This window comes from Periplaneta americana, chromosome 11, assembly GCF_040183065.1.
Source record: "Periplaneta americana isolate PAMFEO1 chromosome 11, P.americana_PAMFEO1_priV1, whole genome shotgun sequence".
Classification (NCBI taxonomy): Eukaryota; Metazoa; Arthropoda; class Insecta; order Blattodea; family Blattidae; genus Periplaneta; species Periplaneta americana.
The window spans coordinates 5,117,903-5,144,966 of record NC_091127.1 but is presented as its reverse complement, the minus strand read 5'-3'; the positions used below and the strand labels follow the sequence as shown (position 1 = coordinate 5,144,966).

The following is a 27,064-nucleotide window of genomic DNA, read 5'->3' as shown; positions in this document are numbered from 1 at the left end:
GTATCTGATAATACAACATCTTGTACGCGATTAGCGCTGTGAACTAGAAGTTTATACATTTCTTGTTTCTTACTGCACTCATGTAATGCTGCTGATAGTTTTTCACAAATTGCACTCGGTCCAACTATTAACACAGACATACAGTAACCAGTACCATTACTCTTCAATTTCACCGCCATTTTAGCACTGGAGCAGTGTTAGACTGCACTTCGAATTTCCCTGAGAAGTTAACGAAATTTCCCTTCTTGAGTAAAAAATTCTGTGGCTGGGATTTTTTTTATAGACATCATTTAAGAACATCAAATCAAGACATTATTTATCCTGTACTGCACTATGTAAAAAACGCAACTTTCATTACTGAGACGTTCAAGGCCTTTGTCTGGGTTGGTACCACAGTCTAATATAGTAGACTGTGGTGGTACCCTATTAGATCATGATCAAGGTTGGTACGTACAAAGATGTGACATTCAGCGCTGCGATGGGAAAAAACAAATGAAGACTGTTGCTATGGTAACAACGACTGAGTTGCCAATGCTATAGTTCCCACCCACATCGTGGTGAGTTCTGAAGAACTCTCTTGGAACCACACTGTGTCAGCTATTAATATGTGTTTCATTTTCTGTCGATTTTTGTAATATTGTATACCTTCGCGTCAATTTTATTGTCAATGAAAACTTTAACGTCTTGGTAGCTAGCATCAGCTGATTGCGTCGTAGCCCAAATTGGCAACGTAGCGCTGTAGTTCCAAGCGGGTAAGTAACGTCACTGTTCCAAGCAGAAGTCCTAAAAAATCCTGATCGGTTCGGATTGTACTGGTTTTATTTCTCACAAGTCTACTCAGGTATGTCGACGTTGCTGCCATCATACGGCCTTGTGTGAAATTGATTTCGATTCTTTTCAAAGAGTCTCAAGATCATATTAATTGCGATAATTAATCGCGAGGATTCGATGGATTTGTTTACGAACCAGACCAGTACATCTTGTGGTAATGTGTAGTTGTAGTAATATACTAAGAATTTAGTAAATTGATATGATTCATTACATATTTCATGTGCTGCAGTATTCTATAACATGTGCTCTATAATAAATTCGGTTTGAAGTAATAAATATAGTAATTGAAGTACATTTATTAGATAAAGTGTACATTTGTTACGTTTTACTTTTGGAGTAATGGTATAGTATTGGCAAGTATTAGTTGATTATTTGGCTTATTCTGTTTATTTTACATATATATTTTGTATTTGTTGAGAAAGTAGTGTACATAATGTGAATTATGATTATGAGAATCGTTCTTTGCAGGTACCTGCGCTATTGTGGGGAAACTGCTCTTCGTTCATCCATACGAATAATATTCACCCGCCATGGCATCTGAAACGGACTCCAACCCTATATGGTGTTGTTTACCAAAGAAAATGGTATTACATATAATGGATGCGACATTTATGACATTGCTGCTTGTTGTTCAAGGAACAATTCTAAATTTTTACCTCATAAGTCATTACAGTAATACTGTATTTCCATATTTTTGGTTTCTTGCTGATTTTGCTTGCTTATTTGCATTTCTTGGTACGCTCACAATTGCGTATCAGTATCTAACAGCAAGTGAAGATGTATCCATAGAAGACAGAGTCTATCGATACTCCCCAAAACAGGTGTTCGGAAGCAAATTTCCTACATCTAAGCTGGGAGTATTACCATTAAGCTACGTGTCATGGTTATTTTATACAGGGATTTTGCTGTCTAAAGTAATGATGATATTCAAAACTGATATTCCAGACACTTTGGAAACAGACGCCGTATTCGGGCCACAGCTACTTCAAGTAACAATTGCAACATCTGGAATAATTTTCCTTTTACTTGTAGAAGGTCACAATTGGGCACCACGAGACAGTCCTCGGTATACATACGTAACTTCTTTGTGCGCTAAAACAGGAATTGAAATTTTGGACACTGTGAGTCTTCTAGCCTTATTACTGGTGAATGAAACCAAAATGGTATTGACATTCACGTTGGAGAATGCAGTGCTTGTTCTTTGCTCATTCAATTTCATTCTTCCAACACTTGCTGTGTACAAACTTAGTTTGTCAGATCTAGTGTCTGAACGCTTGTCTTTACCATTGAAAATTGTTTATAATCTTCTTCATTTATGCCTGATAGACATTCCATACCTTGCTGTGCGTCTGTACCTGTGGTTTTCATATGGACATAATGCATCCATATTTCTGATGAAGAATGTTTTCGGTATCGTGTTCGTAATGCGAGGGATTTATCCGGACTTCGACGAGTTAGTGCGAAGGCACTGTTCTTTTGAAGAAGAAACTCATCGGACTGGTAGTAATGGTTATTTGCCTGGCACAACGTCAGATGATCATATAGAGATGCAAACACTTAATCCAAAGTTAACATCATCACAAGATAACAAATCAGAGCATGCCAAGGAAGTTTAGAAAGTAATGCGGTCTTGAAATTTAATATATTTTGAGATTCCTACGTGGAATGAATTCCGTAGTGTATTGTAATAATTGTAACTATACCAGTTATGAATATGTACAAAGATTCTTCCATTGATTTAATTCTTTTTATATCATTATACTAATGAGATTAGTGTCCTGTGCAAGAAGAAAAAATTAATATTATTTATGTTCCACTTCCATTCATTAAGACATATTTTGATAGGATATGTATTGAACTATCTTTTACAGAGTTCGGAAGTGTTGTAGATAGATCTAAAGATGGGCATAAAATTTAATTCCAAGGAACATTTACCAGTAAAACTGTGGCAGATTTGTGTTTTTCTCCAAATATGTTCACGATCGTAAAACACATTTTTTTTATGACGATAGATTTAAAATTTAGTTACGTGCAATTACGTAAAGGAAAATGAAGTACTGGAGTTAAAGTGGGATTGTTTACCAAGATTACGTAGTTCTCGCTACAATTTATAGGCTACTTATATTCTGTTTTCATGCTGAGTGCATGTGATGTTTCATTTATTGTGCTAAAATAGTGTAGATAATATCTATTTCCACTAAGTTATACATAATGTCTATTTATCTTATCGAACTGTAAAGGCCCATCACAATGAAAATTAAACATAATGTAAGCTTTAACTTAAGAATATAAACGTTACGGTAAAATCAAGATCATTCACGATGGGAACATAAACATAACAGCAAACATACTTGGTAACCATGGAAACATAAACACGACGCCATTTCCTCATATTCTGTCGTACATTTCAGCGATCCGCGATTGTGTTCTGTTTGCAAATCACGTAAGCATAAGCATGAAATTTTTTTTTTTTTTTTTAATAATTTACTGATCGATCAGCGCATTTAGTGCTATACAGATCATTTCTAAATAAAATATAAATACAATATATGACACTGAATTGAGGGCAGCCTAGCTTGGGCTCCTCAATGAACAAAAATAATTTTTAATAAATAATTATTTACATAGGTTGGTATGATGATAAATTTTGATTATAATATGAGGTCCATTGGAAGTCTGCTCTTGATTCTGGTGGGAAATGTGGACTTCCTTCCGAGAGAGTAGTGGATGGCGCCTGGAACAGTGAAAGTCTGGAGTTTGCAAACTTTCATGTTAACGTCTTACGGTAATGTTTATGTCAGTGTTTATGTGAGTCATTGTGAATGATCCCATTTGGTAGCCTGGGCGCAAACTTCTGTGTTTATGTTACGGTTATGTTTAATTTTAATTGTGAATGGGCCTTTTTCTTTGTACTTCAGTCTTATGAAGTAGCCTATTTCATGCTTCATCATTTATTACTTTTATATGGCTTTTACTTACAGAAAGAATATGAATTCATTCTATGATTTTCTTATTTATTATAAATAATTCTAAAGAATTACCCATATTTATATTTAGGTTTTATACAGAGAGATCAGCTAAGGTGTGGACAGGAGCGACAGGGTTTTCACTTTGCGCTGCTAATGCTCTCGCAGTGAGGAACGGACAGTGTAGAGTCACGGTGATACAACCGTACAAGTTTCTGTAACTGCTGCATTCAACCAGACTATAACACGTCATCTAGGAGGAGACACTATAAAAACAGTTTTAACGCAAAGCTATGAAAGGCACCATATAAACTTTTTTTAAAATTATAAATCAATATATATTATTCATTGCACTTTATATAAGCTATATTCATGGTTTGAAACTTTCGAGGATATCTGAAAGTTGAAGTTGGATTTATATAAAACAAAGAGGAAGTAGTTCTAAGATGGTATCGCAGATCTTTTTGGCCTCTGAAATTCACTTCCATTCATTGTCTACTAGACAGGACAACAGCCAAGTTTTCAGTTTTGTACAAATATATTTGAAATTGAAAGTACCGCAAACTACATTATTTTTAACATAAAAAAATTAATCGGCCACCGGCAGCTTTGAACAATAATGGTAGTATGACTTTACAAGAACTGATATTCTTCAAAAGCATGTGATACTGAACTTGTAAAATGTATATGTGGCAACACAGACCACGTGGGTGGGTGCAGTGTTCTTGCTTTCCTAACAGATTATTTCTCATTCTCATTTCTGTAAAACGGTTCCGGAAATGTGTTAGTAGCTATAGTGAGGATCACGTAAGAACAGTTCCTAAACAGCAAATAGTACCATCTCGTCAGTGTTGCCAACTGTTACCAGATATCACACGATTCTGAATGACTTATTTACTTACTGTACTTTACCTTTATGTTGGGAGGTTATTCTAAATAATTCAATAATTTGTAAATATTTTCGTAGCCAACTATACGAGAAAGGGATCACCATGTTATGTATTTTGTCTGGCAATATGAAATTCATTGGTTTGACTAAACAATTGATTCACGAGATCTAACCTAAAAATGTATTTTGTTTGACCATATAAAATTAGTACTAACCTGACTACAGTCTTGAATTATAACCACAATGCAACACATAAAATAACTATTATATATTAATATTAATACTGATATACATTAATTATTAGTATGTTCAAATTTCACTAGCTTCCAGTAACTGGCTCAGAAATCTAGTACAATTTTAATTTCATGAAACTCCAGTATCAACAACATTTGTCTCAGCTGCCAACATACCAGTTACAAAATTACTACCATTTGTAGCATTTGTCAGTATCGAAATTCGAAACGAAGTTGGCAAAAGAAAATTCAAGCTGCAAACTAGAAAATCACCACAATTCACTAGCATATGTAGTAATGGAAAAATAGTTAGGTTTCACCCTTAGGGTATGAAGTAACCTGACCCGGACTACAGTCTCTTCCAACACGTGTGATGCTGTAGTGTGCGTGAAAAATGCTGCGAGGTTGTGAATTTCCTTGTAATTGTTAATTTGTGCAATTATTCAACAATGATTGGAAGTGAAAACATATTATATTTTGGACAATTTAGTAAACTCAGTTTACAAAAAACATTATTGCTATACAAAAGGGAAGGCCAACCCCAACACTACCTGGTCTTACATGTATGCATGTTGGCTAATTTGTAGCATGTTTCTCTCAAGGTATCATTTTGCGCTGTTAACTTCTTTCCTCCTCTTAAAAAATATGCAGGAGCCGCCACTGTTTTACACTTTTTACACTTTCACTTTAAATGCACAAGAAAACACTGTATCATATGTATCGTGTCACTTGCCAGTCATTTAGAGACTGATTCACTAACCTTGACACAAGCCAGGTCAAACACATGCATGTTTACATCATCATTATGAAAACTTGTATTGTTGTATCACCATGACTCTAAACTGTTCATTCCCCATTGCAAGAACGTCATCAACGCACAGTTAAAATCCTATCGCTCCTGTCCAGACCTCGTCTGATCTCTCTGTATAAAAAGTTATATTTGAAAGTTCCCAAAATAACTGTGGACGACTGTGAAACGTGATTAATGAACAGATTTGAAGTATGTACATGTATAATAAAATATAGGGCATAGCTATTTTTATGAGCGTAAATATTCTGGTTTCGGCAGTACAATACAGTTAGCATGATGTATATATGACAAATGAAGAATGGGTAGTTTCTAGGGTGAAAACAGTGGGATGTGCCTCACTATGATTTGGAGAATAACTTTTCTCCATTCAGTTGTAAGATATACGTCTAAAAGTATACATTTTGCAGTGAAATATTCACAGTGGAGTTATTTATATGTAGCTTGTATATTAAGTTTAAAGAAATAGTCATTTGTATACTTGCAGTGGTTCCATGTTGTCTTGAAATAATAGAAATGATTGTGAACTTGTCACAGTCTTTAGGGTGAAAGCAAACGAGTGCATTTATTTTAATAAAATATAAGTAGCCATCATACCGCTCAGGAGATCTTTGAACCCCTTCGATTTTTTATATTTTTATATACTGGTATATAGTTTTCATTTTCATAAGAATTTTAGTGCACACATTGGCAACACTGCTCTGAGGCATATAATTACTTTACACTTCGATTTATCTCTTTTCTAAAGGCGATTTCCCCTTTTTTCCACACAAGTTGATTCAGCAGAAAGTGATTGTATGTAGTATAACCTTTACAGTTAAGTTCTATGCTGGAAGTAAATTATGTTGTCATGGCAATATATGAAAAGTGACAGACGAATTTTGTGTCAGTTAACTTCCTGTTCTGCTTTAGTTAACCATTTGCAATGTTAATATCATAATAGAGCCACAAACATTAGATGAGAATGATTATCTATAAGGCAGATGTGTGATTGTGATCAAACTTATATTAGATTAAAGTGCGTTATTATGGTGCAAAGGAACTTCAACAAAATTAATGCAGTATTATCCCTACCAGTGGCATCAAGCAAGATAAGATAGACAGACAATGTGTGCTCAGAGATGAAAAGGAAGCAATTGATTTCAATATCGTAGTACATAATATGAGGAGCAAACTTTAAAAACTTGTCATGCCACTTTTCGGGAAATGCTACAGATATGTGTCCTTATAATAAACGATTTGTTTTCGATTGTGAAATTTGGTAAGAATCTATAGCAAAAAAAAATCTTTAATATTTCACCACATAAAATATTTTGTGCGAGATCGTGCGTATTTGCTTGGTTTCCGCACAAAACCAATCCGCGGAAAATCTAAAATTCCACATTCAGTATTCCCAACCTAACACACATAACAATTTCCCTCTTCTTACTGCTTAAGTGACATATTGATTTTACTGCTTTAGGCTTTTAACATTATTTTTACAGACATTCAATATAGTAATAATTATAAATTGGAAACTTACCACTGCAATTTCACCTAAATTATTGTTTTTAAATATTTGCAAAAATTAAGTAAACTCTACAACTCCACTAAAGTTACTGCTTTCGTGATGCAAGTAACATTAAGGAAGCCGTGAAAAAATCAACAAGATTCCAGACTCATCATAGACTGGGGGAAAAAAAAAGACACGTATATCACGGCCTGCTGGAGTATAGTAAACACAGAAAACATTTTAAAGCAACAATGTTGAAGGTAGATATTTTTGTTTTGCAAATTTGCCGTCATTGAACAGAAACTAAGATGGAGATTTCATTGCAACTAATTAGAAATTCCTCTTTCAGGTATGTAATAAACGATCTTCGCACAAAATAATGTACGATACACGAGCGGTTTGTTTTCTTTCAATTCTCGGAAATTAAAAAAGCTCAACTACGTTTCGCTTTTTCAAACTTTTCCTCGAACATGAAAACTTCAACATACCGCTCTTGTAACGCATATTACTATTGTGTATTGCAGAGATGCAAGATTTTAAAATCTGAAGTGTATTTTCTGAAAATGGATATGTAAAGTTTTGAAAGTTTGCTCCTTATATATGACTACAATATGTCCCACAATATTACTTTTTATGGTTATTTTCTTACCTTAACATAGACTGCAGGTACAAGAAACCCACATAAGCCTCCTCGAGTGACTAATGTGATAAACCACTATGTGCAGACTTTTGGTGACAGGCAGCAATGTGTAACATTGTCCACAGCTACCCTGCTGTTACTTCACTGCCCTTACATTGTGATTATGGTGATAAAGACATTTCTTTCATATCATTTCAGACTTTTGTGAGTAAACGGTATTAAGCAAGCGTCACTTCAGTTCCAATTAGTTAGGTGAGTCTGAATTGATAACGAATGATTTGGAAAATGAGACTTATTGAATTTCCTTTTTATTACCGGTATATGAAATACAAAAAAAAGGAAGTACTGTGGTGTTCCTTTGTTGTTATAGCAACTGTAAATAGGTATTTTAATGCCACTAAAGATTGATTTCGAGATTTTCACTGAAATATTATAGGCCTTTGTCTCCTGATGTCGAAAAAGTTGTTTTCAATGATTTCTAATATTGGACGTATTTTTTCATATACAATATCTGTGAGAATTTCACAGGAAATGATGTGCTTGAAGTATAATCATTTTACACAGAAGTTAACACATGTTTTGATTGAAATAAAAACATAATAGTGATTCAATGGAAATTAGTTGTTAACTTTATTTTTAATTTTTTACATCAGTACTTGTTCTTCGTAGTTCTCAGAATTTGCTTTGTATTCGATAGAGATGTCCGTGAATTATTTTCAACTAATAATTTGTTTGCAGTAACACAATTCTGTTTTGAAGGACTAATACCTATGCATATTCTTATAAATTTTTTATTTTTGTAAATACCAAATTAATATTAGAATTCAATACAATAACCGAAGAGGTGTAACATGGAAATTTAAGGAATTTTTTGCAGTATTCTACTTTAGCTGTACAATTTTATAAATGAAGTGAAATGTATCAATTCTTGGGATTATAAAGAACGTATTTTTATGTGCAGTCCAGAAGATGAAAATGTGTCTTCTTCTTTAGATACACAGTAAATTACTTCATATATGTATGTGTCTTTTAAGCATGTAAAAGACTTTTGAGGAAGTATGTGCCATTTTTGTTACACTCATTTTTTTCTATTAGCATATTCCTTGACTTTAGGCTTAACATTCAAGCAAGGAGATGGTTAAAAAAGGTAGATTTCTATTGGATTCGGTGCAACAGAATGAGTAATTTAGAAGGATATTTCGAGACAGTCGGTGTAAAAGTATATTTTGCATGTGGATAATGAGAATAATAAAAATAGTCTAATTTGCTATTACTGTTTGATAATTGTTGGGATGGTGACGAACTTTAGAGAGGAATTTTTGTAATAAAGAATATTTGGAGTTAAAGTTAAAAACACGCAACAAGAAGAAATTATATACGAAATGCAGAGCTTTTCTGCAGACTAGGTAAAAACGGAATTTGTAGAAACTACAAGAGTAAAAGGTGCTATAGTATGAGGAAAATAATTCTCGAAAAGACTTCACCATAGAAAACAAAATAATTTAGAGAACACCAAGAACATGAAGAGTTATTGAGGAGACACTGAAGTTTGTAGCAATGGAAGAAGCTTCTGCGAATGTCATATAGGGGCAAGTGCAGTTTTTAAGGGTGTATTTTGAAATAGAACAACATTATTGTGTAGAATAAGGATCACCTTTGGAGTTGTTTAGCTCTCAAGATGTCCCCTACAAGAACGCTGGCTGGACTTTATTGGGAAGCAAGAAAGCAAATGGAACAGTGGCGGCTCGTGATAAAATATTATGTGTGTTCCAAAATCGAAGCGAATTTCAAATCATACGTTTTTAGCCTAATATGAAATGTCATGATTCCAATGTTTCACTGTCGAAAAAACCGTATATAAATTCAAAACAACATAATAATAATAATAATAAAACCCAGTCTTTTTATTTCCAATTTTTCTTGGAAAGCCAGTTTACCCAGTTCTTTACTCTTCAAAATTACTTGAACAGAGTTCATTGTTTACGTTTGTTAAAAATTAATATATAAAACAATTTACAAAAGCGTGTGTTCAGTAATATATTTTGATTCACAACACACTGATACACTGTAGCCTATACCAGTACTGTAATCCCATTCACATAGATTGATTACTATAAATACATGCCAGTAAATATTATTCTTAAATAATATACACCACCATACAGATATTTAAATTCATACCACCATCACATTCAGCCAGCACGTCTTTCAAAGCCAAACTATGCTATATGCTGACACTGAAGTATAGTAATTCACAAGCTACACTCTTGTAGCAGCACTGTACACACATCCACATAAAGTAAATGTTCAGACAGTGAGATGCTGACACCTGCAGGCTAAAATACAGACTTATTAAATTTTCTCCTCGAGATATAGCACGTAAACGATAGGCATCGATGCACCTGACATCTGTGAGATAGATTCACTGTTCACTTAATGCTTTGTGCTCTTGACGAGTCATAAGCAGCCAGCAAAAGACAATTTTCTCCTGCGCACGCGTGAAATTTCTGTAACCTTCTTGAAAAGATCACGGCTTGTACGTAAACGGATGTTGGCAAGTTTACATATGAAGTTTATGCAAGATTATGCGGGAAGTTTAAAATACTCGATCCTGATATTATACATCCCCACTACGTCAATACGGTATTAAATAATAAAACTAGTCGTGCATTAATGGAAACAAGGTGTTCACGTGCTCTTGTGCTCTTATTGACGCACCGCCACTGAAATGGAATATATCTAAGCATTTGGGCAATAGATTACTACTACTATATTTGGAAAACTGGGATCCTGGATGACGTTAATTTGCTACAGATTAACATAAAATCTGGACTTTTTAGTATTTGAGAGGAACCATTTTATGAAATCATAAATAACACATTTGAACATCAAGTTTGGACAGTTTGATAGCCAAACTTCTGTATAGTTACGAAATAATGTGCAGTTTGAGGTGTAATGGCACAAATTTTCTGCAATTCAGCAAGCTTACAGCTCTGTTTCCAAATGTGTTCGGCATTGAAGCACTTAGAATGAAGTAATCAACATGGATAGTGATAATGATAAGACTTTTACCTGTAAATTATGTTTTGTACCACAAACTTCAGAACATCTGTGAAGAAACTTCCAATTATAACTTTGACAGTTGTAGTTCTTTGTGCCTCCACCAAGAGATCGAGCACACTGAAAATTATAAAAACTTACGCAATTCAATGTTGAATTGAAGATCGTCACATCTGGTTATACTTGCCAAAGAAAAAAAAACTGTCATTTGTAAAGTAGGAATCCAAGTTTTGAGAAGACATTTTGTAATGAAGAAAAGACTCGTAAGATGGAGCTAATCTGCAAGGGAGTACTTAAACAATAATTGACTCCTTAATTGTGCAATATACATATATATATATATATATATATATATATAATTTCATGTCTTTTAATAGTGCTATGTCTGTACATTTTTATTTTCCATGCTACGCCACTGATTGCATTAAGTTTTTCTTTATTTTTTTGTTTAACACATCGGAAAAATGTTATAAGGGAAATTTACAGGGTGTAAAAAAATTATGGAGCCAAGCTATATGCGATTGTCAGAGGAGAAAAGAGAAGGGAGCTACATGAGCTGTAGGAAATCTATACACTGGGACTTTGTTTGGATGCTATGAACATATAAAATTGCTATTTTTAAGTACCTGCAGCTACATAATCTTTAGACAGTTGATTGTTTACAGAGTACTATGCTAGAACTTCACTCCTTGCAGAAATTAATGAAGTATTGAGATCTGGTGATTGAACTAATTATAGTACAAATTCCTTATTGATGATGCAGCATATACACAAATGCTTTCTGATTGTGGTTGTGGGCAATGTACCCATCATGCTGATACCACATCATTTGACAAATGCGTGTGATAACTAGAGTCCGGATTTTTATGTAATATTCAGGAGCGAATGCTAGTCACGAAAGTTAGGCTTGCTCTTTTATTCATAGGGGAAGATGGGAGGATATATAATTCATAATTAATAAAAATAATCAGACCCACATAAATAATTTATTTTATAATTATGAAATCATTATGAGTCATGGATCATATTCGCTTACCAGATGTAGAAGTTCGATATAATATAACAAACATGGCCAACAAAACAGTTTATTTAGTTTTTTTTCGACCCTGCCAACCAATGCATATTGTTGTATTGAGCTGCACAGAACGAGCGCACATATTCTCTATAATGTATGTCTTATCTTGAATAGTTCTTCGGAAAAATGGATTTAATAATAAGGTTTCAATAACACACAATTCCGAACTCATTGCAATGTTTCAAATTAATGTTTAAGAATTAATAATACATGCAGCAGCTAACACATGCATTCCGCTCATACAATTACATTGCACAGCACATTCCCGCTGTCAATACTGCTCTGTGTAACGTTAAATAGTCGTTGGTGTAGCTCTCGGACCAGAGCTTCAAACACCACATAACAGAAGCATGTGCGCCTAGGACGGACCAAGGAGGAAGGCACTTGCGCGCGCATCATATTCTCGCTATTTCTACGTCTTTCCTGTAGCTCCGAGAAACGAGCAAGTGTTGCGATACTTGCGGTGTGCAATCTGCAGATGTTATTACACCTATACAGTATTCCAAAAATCAAAATAAATTTTAATGTACATAACGCCCCTGGCAATATTCACCCCAAAAACATGTATATAAATTAGAGTTGTTCACAACTGGTTATGGAAAATAGAAATCATAATATTGCTATTGAATGCCTGGCACTGTAGTCAGTATGCAAAGCTCTTCCATCTTGGGGAGTGTATGAGGTTCGGTTTTAACAAATATTCGAGTTAGTTCTCACTCTTTGTGGATGGACAGCAAAGACAGACAACATTGAGCCATGCAGGAGTTACAAGAGCCCTTTCAAGGACGCGTTTATCATTGTGTAGGCCTACCATTTAATTGATAATTCTTCTCTCCCACTACATCCAATCAATCATACACCGATCCATCCATCGATTCAGCCATGGATTCATTGATTGATTTGCTGATTGGTTAATTAATTTATTCATTTATTCATTGATTGTTTCATTCATCCATGTATTACAGTTGGATATCAACAGTATGCATCGTGAAAGTACAAGCATTTGAGCTTCAGAGTACTTTTCTTTTTATTAATAACACTCTGTCTTCTTAAAAAATGATTTATTAATGAAATAATAATGCATCTGTAACAGTTATATTACCGGTTGTTCTTTATGGTTGTGAAACTTGGACTCTCACTTTGAGAGAGGAACATAGGTTAAGGGTGTTCGAGAATAAGGTGCTTAGGAAAATATTTGGGGCTAAGACGGATGAAGTTACAGGAGAATGGAGAAAGTTACACAACACAGAACTGCACCCATTGTATTCTTCACCTGACATAATTAGGAACATTAAATCCAGACGTTTGAGATGAGCAGGGCATGTAGCACGTATGGGCGAATCCAGAAATGCATATAAAGTATCAGTGGATAGGGACCTATGACGGGCTTATGTGAGGGCAGCAATGAACCTCCGGGTTCCTTAAAAGCCAGTAAGTAAGTATATTAACAACTACCGTTTTAGAGGTATACATTTTGGGTTTAAAGTATAAACATTACAGTAGAATGTATGTACTTATTTGCTCTTCTCTTTAATAAGTAATTTATTTTATTCCACTCATTTTATCAAATAATAGGCTTATGTTTTTGACATGGGGAGAGGGAGTTTGAAAAGTATGAGATTAATCCTAAAGTAATCACACGGGGTGTTGTGAACACCCCAGTCAGATATTATGGAGTTCGTAATTACATATTAATAATCCTGTACTTCTGAAACTTGCAGTACCTTTATTGGAATTGGTATGGCAACAACAACCATAAACATTTTTGAAATCAGAATTTGCATACTCGAGATAACGGTTTAAGTAGGTGGGGTGGTCATGCATGACTGCTTAAAGGTTAAAACTTTTTGTAATAGGTGTTCCTAACTGTTGACAATCGCAAATTCAATAGACTTTCCTTTCTGCCATTCCTGTATTAAAACAATGAAAGATAATTTGTGTCTATGGCCAGCTCACAACTCACCAACATTTCTTTATCACACGGTGCAAAGGACATTAGTCTGTGTTTGATAGAAACAGAGGAAAAAAATAATTCATGTATTCATATTTATATGCTAAAACTGTTGCCAACTCTACCAGTACCCTTAATAAGTTGTTTGCCTGCAAGTTCTAAGAAGTAGTATTGCAGATGCATAGCTCCAAAACAAGGCTGCAATGGATATACATTCCCTTCTCAAAAGCTTATGTTTCTACTCATCTCTGCTATAACCCCATTATTTTGTTACTCTCTTTATATATGAATCACTGCTTGAAATGTATTGGCATCATCTGTTGAATGACACAAAGACAAACAGAAATAGGTTAATTGTGCAATGACACTATATTTCTTTCTGCATAGAAGGTGGCATACTAATATGTTCACAGTCTTAATATTTTTATGTGAAACATATATGATACCCAGGAGGAAATTAAACACAGAATAAATATGGGAAATGTCTATTATTATTCAGTTGAGAAGCTTTTATCATCCAGTCTGCTGTCAAAAAATCTGAAAGTTAGAATTTATAAAACAGTTATATTACCGGTTGTTCTTTATGGTTGTGAAATTGGACTCTCACTTTGAGAGAGGAACATAGGTTAAGGGTATTTGAGAATAAGGTTCTTAGGAAAATATTTGGGGCTAAGAGGGATGAAGTTACAGGAGAATGGAGAAAGTTACACAACACAGAACTGCACGCATTGTATTCTTCACCTGACATAATTAGGAACATTAAATCCAGACGTTTGAGATGAACAGGGCATGTAGCAAGTATGGGACGAATCCAGAAATGCATATAGAGTGTTAGTTGGGAGGCTGGAGGGTAAAAGACCTTTAGGGAGGCCGAGACGTAGATGGGAAGATAATATTAAAATGGATTTGAGGGAGGTGGGATATGATGATAGAGAATGGACTAATCTTGCTGAGGATAGGGACCAATCGCGGGCTTATGTGAGGGCGGCAATGAACCTCCAGGTTCCTTAAAAGCCAGTAAGTAAGTAAGAAACATATATGAGCATATTTCATTATAACATATTTAATTATAGTTTTTCCCTGTGCTTTTTTTCCGGCAGATTGCGATGGAATGGCATTCAAGTACCTTTCTTGTTGTATTTTTCATCATGGCACTGAGAATGTGTTAATAATTTTCTTAATATAATTTTTCTTTGAAGTCCACTTAGACCTTGAAAGTCATAAGCTAAACCTAGGTTAAATGAAAAGGAGGTTAAAAACGACAAAATTCCCATGCACTGGACTGTAATCGTCTTCCTGTCTGCGATAATATATTCTAAAGAGTTCCACCACCTTTTTCTCCAGAAAAGAGCACTACTCATATTTATTGGCTTCCAAAAACACTTCAGATCCAAGTTATGGAAATACACTAAGATTAATAACCTGCAAAATCTCGATTTTATTGACTTTGTGGCAAAGTGCTTCATCTTGCTTGGGGATAAATTAAACCTAGATAGATTTGAAGACCTTTCGTGTATTAGTCATTTCTCATGGTATCTTTGACAGTACATAATCTTCCTGTGACACTGAACTCCTTAACTGTAGTAGGTTGTTTTACTGCCTGTTGTACACATACTGGATGAAATTTTTCTCTGCTCTTGTGAGGATGTATTGAATTTTTACCTCATTGATTTCAAATATGAATTGCACACTCTTAAATATTTCTTTATAATAGTAAATATTTAGATGCATTTGTAATATTATGTTAGTACTGATTAAAAGAACAAGATAGCCAATATTAAGGTAATTTGGAAACATATTTCACATTTATCATATTAGATATGGTAATCTAAGATGTTGTGTTATGCAAACTTTTGCAGGTCAGATCATTTAGTTCCTTTGTCTGGTATTTTTTTTCTCCATTAATGAAGTGATTTATGTTTTTCTTCGTGATCTCTCAAGTTTTCATTTCTTCATCTCACAGCTTTTTTTTTTCTGACTTCGTGGTGTTTTTTTATACTGCTATAAGTTAATTTATGCCTCGAATCATTGCTGATGGCTGTGTTGTGTTTACTTGTTGATATCTTCAGCTTCATAACTCAGTTCACTCGTTCTACCACATTTTAATTCTCGTGGAAAATACATATTTTTTTTAGTCTGCTTTCCGATTTTTGTGAAACTGAGTTTTTTTTTTTTGTTGTAACATGTTTCTTCAAGTAATGTTTTTTCATACTAATATTTCTGGGTGGTAAATTTCTTTTCTTCTCAATAAACCATAGTTACTATGGTTACACTCCTAATTTCACATAGGAAATAAAGTTGTACTTAAGAGAATATGAAGTACAACTGCATTAAAATAAAATACAATGCAAGTTACTTAAAATATGCTTTGATACTCTGAAAAATGCTGCGAACTATAAACAGTAACTTTGTAAATTCATAGACAAATGACTTTCTAAAAACAAATTTATAGTCATTACTGCATAAGTGTTCCTACCATCTGAAGAAAAGTCATAAAATCAATTAGCAAATCTTCCTAAACATGTGTACGCAGTTTTTATGTAACTCTATCACTCATAAGTTGTGTTTTAATGTTTAGCACTGTAAACGAAAAGCCAATTGTTCATATTTATATATTAATTTAGTTTTTAAATAATTAAGAAAACTGCTACCTGAATGCCTCAATCAACTGGGTTTTATATCTCAGTAAGTCCAGGTGGAATATGTAGATGGTGATATGATGATGGAAGTTTGGTTGAGGTACACACATCTCTATTGCAATAATTTCATAGTTTCTTCATTTACTGTTATTTGTCTGTCAGTATATTATGCTTACACATCTAATATTCGACATCTTGTGCATATTGCGTGTAAGATATTCATGGATAAGACATAACAAGAATAATTTTATTGTATTGTAGTAATTTATTTGTCATGTTTATTATTGTGTTAAATTCGAGACATATTTGTAAATAATACGAGGCATGTTCTTAAAGTAAGTTCCAAAAGGGTGTAGTAAGTAAACGGGAAGATATTTATAAACCATTTTTGTTGCATTGTATTCACCACACTTCAATTACTTCTCAACATAATCTCGACCATTATTGAGGCATTTATCGAGTCGTGGCACAAGTCTTTCTATCCCCTCATTGTAGAATTCGCCTGCCTGCGATGCGAACCACTCCCGCACTGCTGTTTTCACTTCGTCATCAAAACGTTGACCGTCGAGGAACTTCTTGAGGTGCAGGAAGAGATGAAAGTCACTCGGAGCCAAATCCGGGCTGTAGGGGGGATGGTCAATTTGTTCCCAGCCAAATTTCGAGATGAGATTTTGGGTGTCGTCGCCATCAAAATGTTGACCACCGAGAAACTTCTTGAGGTGCAGGAAGAGATGAAAGTCACTCAGAGCCAAATCCGGGCTGTAGGAGGGATGGTCAATTTGTTCCCAGCCAAATTTCGAGATGAGATTTTGGGTGTCGTCGCCATCAAAACGTTGACCACCGAGGAACTTCATGAGGTACAGGAAGAGATGAAAGTCACTCGGAGCCAAATCCGGGCTGTAGGGGGGGATGGTCAATTTGTTCCTGTCCTCATGAATTTTTTCATCGACAGCATGCACCAAATCGTCATTGATCAAAGATGGCTGACCGGTACGCTGCTCGTCATGCACAGAGACACGGCCCTCGTTGAACTTTCTAACCCATCTCCTGACCATTCCATCACTAATGGCATCATCACCATACACCTCACAAAGTTGACAATGAATGTCAGCTGGTTTGATGTTTCTCGCATTCAAGAAATGGATAACAGACCGCATCTCACAGTTGGCGGGGTGCTCGATCACTTTAAACATTTCAACTGATCATAACTAACCACACACACGGACTGAAGCTCTGAAACTGCATGCTCAGCTTGCCTGAGGACTGAAGAAGAAAACACGCATGCGCAAAATAACGATTGCAGCGATGTGACGGCTATAATTGAAAACGGAACTTACTTTAAGAACACGCCTCGTAAATAAGTCTTCCTTGCTATAATTACCTTGTATTGTGATAGTTGTGATAACCCTCTTGCTTCAAGGTGCATGCCCTCAGTATTAACTTACATGACACTTGTACCTTGTCAGGTGTCAAAACGTTTTAAGAAATTGTGTCAAAGAGAGGAATATAAGCATATTCATGGAAGAACTGAAGTTTATTATAGTTAAGAGTAAGCCCATTGATTAGAGAAGGCTTATTTCATATTATTTACTAAAAACCATGTATCTGTGTGTTATAATGTGGAATGTGAAACAAGCAAGGTCTGCAATTTAAATACACTAACCTCCATGACGTGATTCTCTGTACTGACTGAGATTTTGTATAATTTTACCGTTAAAACGTGAAAAATGTATTTTCTTTCATCACATTTGTATGATGTATGTATAAGAGAATATTTATATTTCCTCATTAATTACTTAACGATGGAGAGTATTAAGGTACAGAAAAATGTTACGTTAAGTTTTCAAATTAATAATGCATTTTGAGAATGCCTTTTGCAAGTGGAGATTGGGAACTAAAGTAATTTAGCAAACTCAGTTCATGATGGTTAGTCTCTCTTGCAGGCATTTTTCTGTTAATTGGACATTTGATCTATAGGAATAGGGTTAGGAACAACTCGCCACAGAAAATTGGCCACAGAGGCAACTCGCCACATAATTGAAATTCTTATCAAAGACAATTGGCCACATACTTAAAATTCTTATCAAAGACAATTAGCCACACATTAAAATTCGTGTGAAAGGCAATTGGCCATATACTAAAATTCGCTACAACTTGTAATATATGAAGGTAATACTCAAATTCGCAATAATTTATAATATATTTCTCTGGTAACACAAGACAAATCCAGAAGCTGTAAACTAATTCTGAACTATGGCAGAAGAAATTCGCTTCACAAAATCAGAAAGAGGCTCTGACAAATTAATATATCTTGGCTACATGTACACGAGACTTAGAGAAAATAAGAAGTTGTTTGGCGCTGTGACATGCGTGGCGGGTGTAATGCAGCAGTCACGTTATCAGATGATGGAAGCAGTGTCGTCAAAGAACCGTCTGAACACAAGAATCATTCTGTAGACTGGGGAAGGATTAAGGCAAAGGAATGTGCAAATAGTCTATTTGTGGCGAATTGTCTATTGTGGCAAATTGTCTATTTGTGGCGAATTGTCCCTATTACTAATTTTCTGTGGCCAATTGTCCCTGTTACCAATTTTCTGTGGCCAATTGTCCGGAACCGATAGGAATAATGTACCTCTTACATTATAAGTCACAAAAACAGTTATAAGCAGAAGTAGTTCTTCCAATTTTGTGATTGCAGACGATTTTTTTTTATATTCACTTGAAATGAATAATTATCTCTTGTGAATATGAGCAGCTTGAGAAGAAGTGTGTGTGGCATAATTTGTCATGTAATTAAATTATTTATTTGTTACATAAAACTTATAATCCTATAAATATATTATGTTACAAATATTTAGAAAAATTGTGTGCAAACTATTTCGTTTTTTATTTCTATTCCTTACTATAACATGTTTAATTTAGAAGTTAAATTACACATAATTTTTTCATATTAGGCTTGGAAAGTGGAAGTCCTGGTTATCAGCAGGCCACACTCCCATATGCTGGTTATGGAAACAAAGCAGTATCTGTGATTTGATAAACCACAAATTATTTATATAAAATAATATTAAATATAAGCAGTTAAAACGTTCACTTACCAAATTAATAAATATCCTGAAATGGCTTCCACTCACAAGCAAACGTTCTGATCAGGGCAGATAAAAAAGTTAAATTGTTTTCTTCCACCATGTTAATAATGTCAAAAGAAGTGCTTATACAAATTTTGGCCACTTGACCGCAATTACGAGGGCCGTGAAAAAATAAGTTTGCCAGGGGCCGCTAACAGAAAAAAAAACACAATTTCAAATTTATTTGAACAGACACAGCAATTGTTGAGCTATTTTTCAACATATTTTCCATCGGAATTGAGACATTTCTCATCATGGAATCAACAGAGAGAGGTGCAGACGCACTAAAACGCTGGTTCCGATCTGAGGCGGCTGACTTCTACGACACAAAAATTGATCCTATGGTATGACAAATGTCTCAATTCCAGTGGAGGCTATGTTGACAAATCGCGCAACAATTGCTGTATCTGTTTCAATAAATATTTCCATGCAACTGTGCTTTTTCCTATACACGACCCCAGGGAAAATCACTTTCTGGACGGTCTCGTAATTGCGGTCGAGTGGCCAAAATTTGTATAAGCACTTCTTTTGACATTATTAACATGGTGGAAGAAAAAAAATTAACTTTTTTATCTGCCCCCATCAGAACGTTTGCTTGTTAGATGATCACCTTGACTGAGTCTTCTTTATACATTACACAATTGTTTGTGGGATAGCAGTGTTGCTGTTTTCCAGCTGGGAGATAATTTGCTAGCCCTGTATAATGAGTCATTGGAAGTAATGATTTGGACAAGTATAATTGCATTTAGACCCTGTTGTGCCAAAATTGAAATAGGCTGCTGACTGAGATTTAAATTCTGCCACTTAAAAATTTTATTGTACAGTGCATTCATGCCACACTTGATCCGAAGAATACGGAACGATCCCAACCGCTGATTGCTTCATGCTTCAAGGCTGCGCAGGCCTGTATGTTACCGATCATTGCCACAGCTTAGTACAGTCTGAGATTTTAGTGATAGAAGGTGTGTGTGCTTGTGTACTTATTTGAAATACGTTTGAAATATGTGTGCTGTGCATTAAATTAGTTGTTTAGATAACTGAAATTCCTGCTGAAAAATTTACTCTACAACAGCGAATATTTATGTACGAAACTTGTGTCAAAATAGATTCATGCCGACAAGTATGTAGGCAATTTGTAGAGAAATTCCTCGATATTCGACCTCCAAATAGAGATACAGTTCGAAACTTTGTCATTAGATTAAGACAAACGGGATTGCTGAACTCTTAAAATTCGTAGGCCGAAATGAAAGGTTCTAACAGAAAGCAAAACTTGATGATATTGGTGCAAGTTGGCCTTGGTAGTGTAATAACATATATCAAAATATGATTAATTATTTATTCCGTCAATATGGCTTAAGCATTGAATTACATATGAAAGAAAATATTGATGTGTTACACCCTATTTAATCTTGATACTAACGTTTTCGCCCCTAATGGGGCATCTTCAGGTACAAGATATAAGTATCATCTAAAATCAATTACAATACAATTTTTACATTTGAAATTGCCATGACTAGAATGAAATATGACATAGTGACAATATTATCCATACCAACATTAAATGTCCTCTCAAAATATTAAAAACAAATTTAATTTAAAACAAAAAGGAGATTACTTTGTATAGGTAAGCAAATTCACATTGTTTTAAATATTTTGACAGGACATTTAATGTTGGTATGGATAATATTGTCACTTTGTCATATTTCATTCTAATCATGGCATTTTCAAATGTAAAACTTGTTTGTAATTGATTTTAGATGATACTTCTATCTTGTACCTGAAGATGCCCCATTAGGGGCGAAAATGTTAGTATCAAGATTAAATAGGATGTAACACATCAATAGTTTTCTTTCATATGTAATTCAATGCTTAAGCCATATTGACGGAATAAATAATTAATTATATTTTGATATATGCTATTAACACGAGGCTTAGCTGAACATTTTCCAACATGAATTGTAAATTACTCATTAGCATAGTTGATATAGCGCTGACTTTCTATGCTCGAGGTTGCGGGTTAGATTCCAGCCCAGGTCGATGGCATTTAAATGTGTTTAAATGCGACAGGCTCATGTCAGTAGATTTACTGGAATGTAAAAGTACCCCTGCGGAACAAAATTCCGGCACACTGGCGACACTGATATAACCTGTATAGTTGCGAGCGTCGTTAAATAAACCATAATTTAATTTTTTATTGGTGCATCACTTCAATATTCTCCTAATAAATCTTTGCATCGTGTTGCACAAGAAGTAGGTATATCAAAAACTTCAGTCCATATGGCTACTAAACTTTTAAAATTGAAACCTTACATAGTTACTGTAGTCCAAGTGGCCGCGTGACAACGAAAGTTGAGTGAATTTCTGTAATTGGGTTTTACAAAACACTGTTGACGATATTGTTGATCCACATTTAATAATTTTCTCTGGCGAGGCAATGGTTTCATTTACGTGGTTATGTATGTTCACAGAACAATAGATTCTGGTGCACAGAAAATTCGCGATTAATTCTCGAAGTGACTCTGCATGATGAAAAGATTGTATGTGGTGTGCCGTAACAGCAAATCGGGTAATAGGACTGATATTTTTGTAAGATACAGTAAATTCAGAGAGGTATCGTATGCAGATACACAGTTTTTTGAACAATTATCTGAAATGATGAAAGATGAGTGGAATGGAGAAAAATTCTCTTTGACACCGGGATTTGAATCCGGGTTTTCAGCTATACGTGTTGATGCTCTATCCACTAAGCCACACCGATCCCCATCCCATTGTCGGATCGAATCCTCTCAGTTTAAGTTATGATTGTCTGAATGCTAATGGACACCACTTTCAGCAACTACTGTAACATAGGTTAGTGAAATAAAATGAAGATTGTTGCATGCCATTAATTATAGTCCCGTCACTTTAATTTCCGGCAGCCAATCACGTTGCAGGTCGGCTACATTTAAACATGTGAGTCTTGTCGTTCGCTGATGAAGACGTTATGTATTTCCTAAGGCTCGATAAATACTTAATATAATCGCCCGCCATTTTGGCTTTTTCATTTGCGTTCGCAGAAAGGACACGAGGACGTTATTTGCTGAATTACAGTGCGTTTGATTTATTATCATAGGAGCTACGACATGTTAATGTTATTATCATAGGAGCTACGACATGATAATGTTTAACGGTGCAGGAACTAGATCCCTCGTCTGGTAGCTCGGCAACGAAAGAACAAAAATGGCGAACGATACTACCTACCTAGACTTTATAGAGCCTTGACTTCCTAAGACGTAAGCAAAGAGGAGGAGTCACTCCGGGAATAACAGTGTCACGACAATATGAAAGTTATATGATTGCAATACGCCGGACATTACGTATCTAAAATGCCTCATTTTACCACATGCTCTACAGACTTGCTCCCGCTCATGTACTTCGGATCAAGTGTGACGCGAATGTATTGTACATGCTAATAAAAATGGCGTTTTGGAAGGTACTGATTCAATTTCGTATCTGATAGGCTTATTAACAGATTATGACACTTCTGGAATTTATTGTAGGTAATGTGTAACGGAATCAGACTGAAATAGGGGAGTGCAATTATTTTTCTGCTAAAATTGGCATACAATACTATATTATGCTATGCATGTAGTATTGTAGTTCACTTTAGGAATTAAAAGGTTAATGTATACTTTTGTAAATCATCTTAAATTATTTATGTCCGCAAAGGACGCAAAAAATGTAGATATAGAAATAGTATTTATTAGCCCATTGAAATAATTCAGGTATATTTGTCATTTTAAATGACGTATAAGCTTCTATTTTTTTTTATTAGAAACAAGAAGAAATGTGATGATTTACAGACATGAGTAACAAAACTAGTTTGTAAATAATGTATCTATATTTTGCTTAAATAATTTTATAAATTTTCTAATTGTAATGAGAGCCATGTAATGCTGCAAAAGCTGTTAAACATTTCAAAATAAACATATTTTCAGCATGCTTTATTAAAAATAATAGGGGGATATTGCTGTGAAGTGTTTCATAGAACTTATCATTTTTGTATTTAATCTGTTCTTTGGTTTATTCTCATAAATTTTTACGATTATTTCTTCTTTCCAGGGCCGTATTTACGTTTTCAGCACCCTGGATTAAGTATGAAATGAAACTCCTCTAGTTAGGCCTACTGTAAATGAAAGAAAAAGTAATAAATTTTAATTGAGCCTGTGAAAATTTACTGTTTAACCTAAAAACGATAAACAAGGAGCTACATTGTGTAGTAATTAAAATAATCTCTTTTTTTATACGTACCACCGGTATAAAGCTGGAATCAGAGAATTTTATAATTTGTTGCTTGTTCTTTCTTGATGAACATAGTTCAGCAGAAGTGGCTTCTTCCTGATTTTTCTTGGGTAATGGTGAGGATCCAAGGAGAAGTTGTCAAATTTGGTCCCTAGCTTCGGTTTTAGGCTTTGTCATCATTATTATTATTATTATTATTATTATTATTATTATTGTTATTATAATATATTTTCTTAGTTCTATCTCTGTTTTTGTGCAGCCCCTAGGCTATAGAATAGAATAACATAGTGGTAAATATCTCCTGCAGGGATCACATCATAATCTATGGCTTTTGATGATTTGCTCTCAGTACTCTTTCCTCATTTCAGTTTTTCTCCTTTTATACAGACGTGGACAAATTATTAGACTGAAACTTTTTCTTGGAAACATAATATAATTCGTCATATCAACTATCAATATAATTCACAGAGTCTCTATTGTTGTAAATATGATTGTTTTCATCTTCTGGTATATTTTGCTAACGGTTAAGTATATTTTTTCTGGCTATGTTGGTACTACTGGTGTTTTAATTATATACTGCAGAAGATATTTTCCCATGGCCTGCAAGAAGACCGGACATGAACGAAATTGAAACTCTGTGGTCTATACTGAAGAAGAAAGTGAACAAAAAGAGGCTTACAACAAAACATGGACTCATTTAAGCACTGTCTGATATCTGGCTAAATGAAGATGATATTCAAAGAAAGTGTGAAACTTTGGTTTCCAGCATCCCTGACAAAATCAGTATGTTAAGGGGACACTCAACTTAAAAATTGGAGAAAAAGTGTCATAGAAATGAAAAATTAAATTTCTACACTAATTTACGTGACAGAACTAAATCAATACGCAGAATTCTTCCCCTATTCATTGAGAAGTCACAGTCAAATGCACAAAGCCAAAAAATAAAAAATGATAATTAAAAGTGATATTTCAATTAATGATTGATTAAAAATTGAAATATTTTTTTATTTTGAAAAGTATTGGATCTAATGAGCTGAGATTTTGCATGTTACTTTCCATGTGTATATTAAACTTTTTCTCCAAATTTGAAAAATATTGGTCAAATAGGAAAAAAGTTCCAAAATATAGTTGAGTGTCCCCTTAATAAAGAATAAGGGAATGTTCACAAAAAAATTAGAAATCTCAAGACTCAATTTTCTGTTCATTATTTCTGTGCAAAATACATTTTTGTTCATTATTTCTATAGATAAATACAGCTTCGTTGCACATATAATTAATTTAGTTTAATAATTTGTCCACGTCTGTATATATAGATCCCTATTCATATCCTTACACAGTAAACTTCCATAGAAAGCAATTCTTGATGTACAGAGAGTTGCTATGCAGACTGGTCCCAGAAAGTAATGTTCCGTTGGCTTAATGACTGTAGTGCAGAGTGCCTGTCTTGAGGAATCTAAGTGATAAAGGATGGACTGGGACTGGTCTGTGTAGGGAAATGTGTGCGGACCTGTCCACAGAGCTGAATTTTTATTAGATATTCTACCACCCAGGGCAGTTTATATGTGAGGGGTAGTCAAATGAAAATGGGTCAGATGTCAAAAAGTATAATATAAAATTTATTATCTCAAAAGTAATCTCCAAAACTATTTATTCATATGAGCCTTGTTGTCAGCATCTCGGAGCACAATACCACATCACACATTGGACAGTTTTTGGGCTCATGTTCAGTGCCCGTGGCACGATCCCATGCGAAACTTTAAATCAACTTAAACAATTTAAAATTTCTGATGCAACGATTGATGCCATAGGATCTCATGTGTTAAAATCATCCTTAGCTATAATTAGTAATCATTTGTACCCAACAAACTTTTATTGTAAATGATTTCCTATGTTTTCGTATCATTTATCTTAATGTTTTCTTTTTCCTTTCAAATTGTCACACAATTGGTTTTCATGATTATTCTTCATGAATTGATTAGCAGGCCGATCTATTCGAACCCTTATTTAGGGCGGCTTTTTTATTAAAAATACATTTATCCCACTGCGAGACAAGATGATCAATCCCATTTTTTAAAAAGCTTGTGGAATGTTTACCGAAACAATTCTTTACCCAGTTACATACGTCTTCGTCCGATGCAAAATTTAGTCTGTGAATGTCTTCTTCAACTCTCCAAAAATGTGAAAATCACATGGGGAGACATCTGGGCTGTAGGGGGGATGTTGAAGCGTTTCCAATCAAATCTCTGAATTGTATTCCTCACGGAGTTTGCAGTATGTGGGCAGACATCATGAAGGATAATGCTGTTCGATAGCATTACAGGGTGTTTTGATTTAATGAAACACCTCAGTTTCTTCATAACTCTGTGCATTGATTGTGGCCCCATGCTCGAGAAATTCAACAAGCAGAGGACGAAGTAAAGAAAAGCAAATAGAAGCATTTGAAATGTGGATAAGGAGAAGAATGGAACGTGTGAAGTGGACAGACAGAATAAGAAATGAAGCTGTGTTGGCAAAAGTGGGTGAAGAAAGAATGATGCTGAAACTTACCAGGAAGATGAAAAGGAATTGGTTGGGTCACTAGCTGAGAAGAAACTGCCTTCTGAAAAATGCACTGGAAGGATTGGTGAATGGGAGAAGAGTTCGGGGCAGAAGAAGGTATCAGATGATAGATGACATTAAGATATATGGATCATATGAGGATACAAAGAGAAAGGTAGAAAATAGGAAAGATTGGAGAAAGCTGGGTTTGCAGTGAAAGATCTGCCCTTGAGCAGAACACTATGTATCATTTACTGGCAAAGAACAGTTGTCCATACTGTGTACCGTATCGGTATGTTTTGAATCATTTGTGTTAACACTTATCAAAAGCATTGGATATGTGTACCAGGTTGTTGGGCCGAACTTTTCAAATAAGATGATGTAAGAAGTTTGTTACAATTAATGACATACAGTTGATTTCATATAATTCAATGGCGAGTCTAATTAAAATTGGAAGGTGATAGATTGGAAAGTGTGAAATGAAACTGGAAAGGATCGAAAAGACTGGATTAAAATTAATTAGATATTGATAC

General features: G+C 34.6%; 1 long non-coding RNA gene across 3 annotated transcripts; it reads left to right on the top strand.

The window, feature by feature from the left end:
* Positions 1-736: 736 nt before the first annotated feature.
* LOC138708735 (uncharacterized) lies at positions 737-23,896 on the top strand. Of its 3 annotated transcripts, none has more exons than XR_011334764.1 (3): positions 737-841; positions 1,300-1,415; positions 23,814-23,896. It is a non-coding gene; the product is annotated as an uncharacterized lncRNA (long non-coding RNA). The 3 variants fall into 3 exon arrangements; XR_011334765.1 differs by lacking the exon at positions 737-841 and adding an exon at positions 851-985; XR_011334763.1 differs by lacking the exon at positions 737-841 and adding an exon at positions 992-1,184.
* The last annotated feature ends 3,168 nt before the right edge of the window (positions 23,897-27,064 follow it).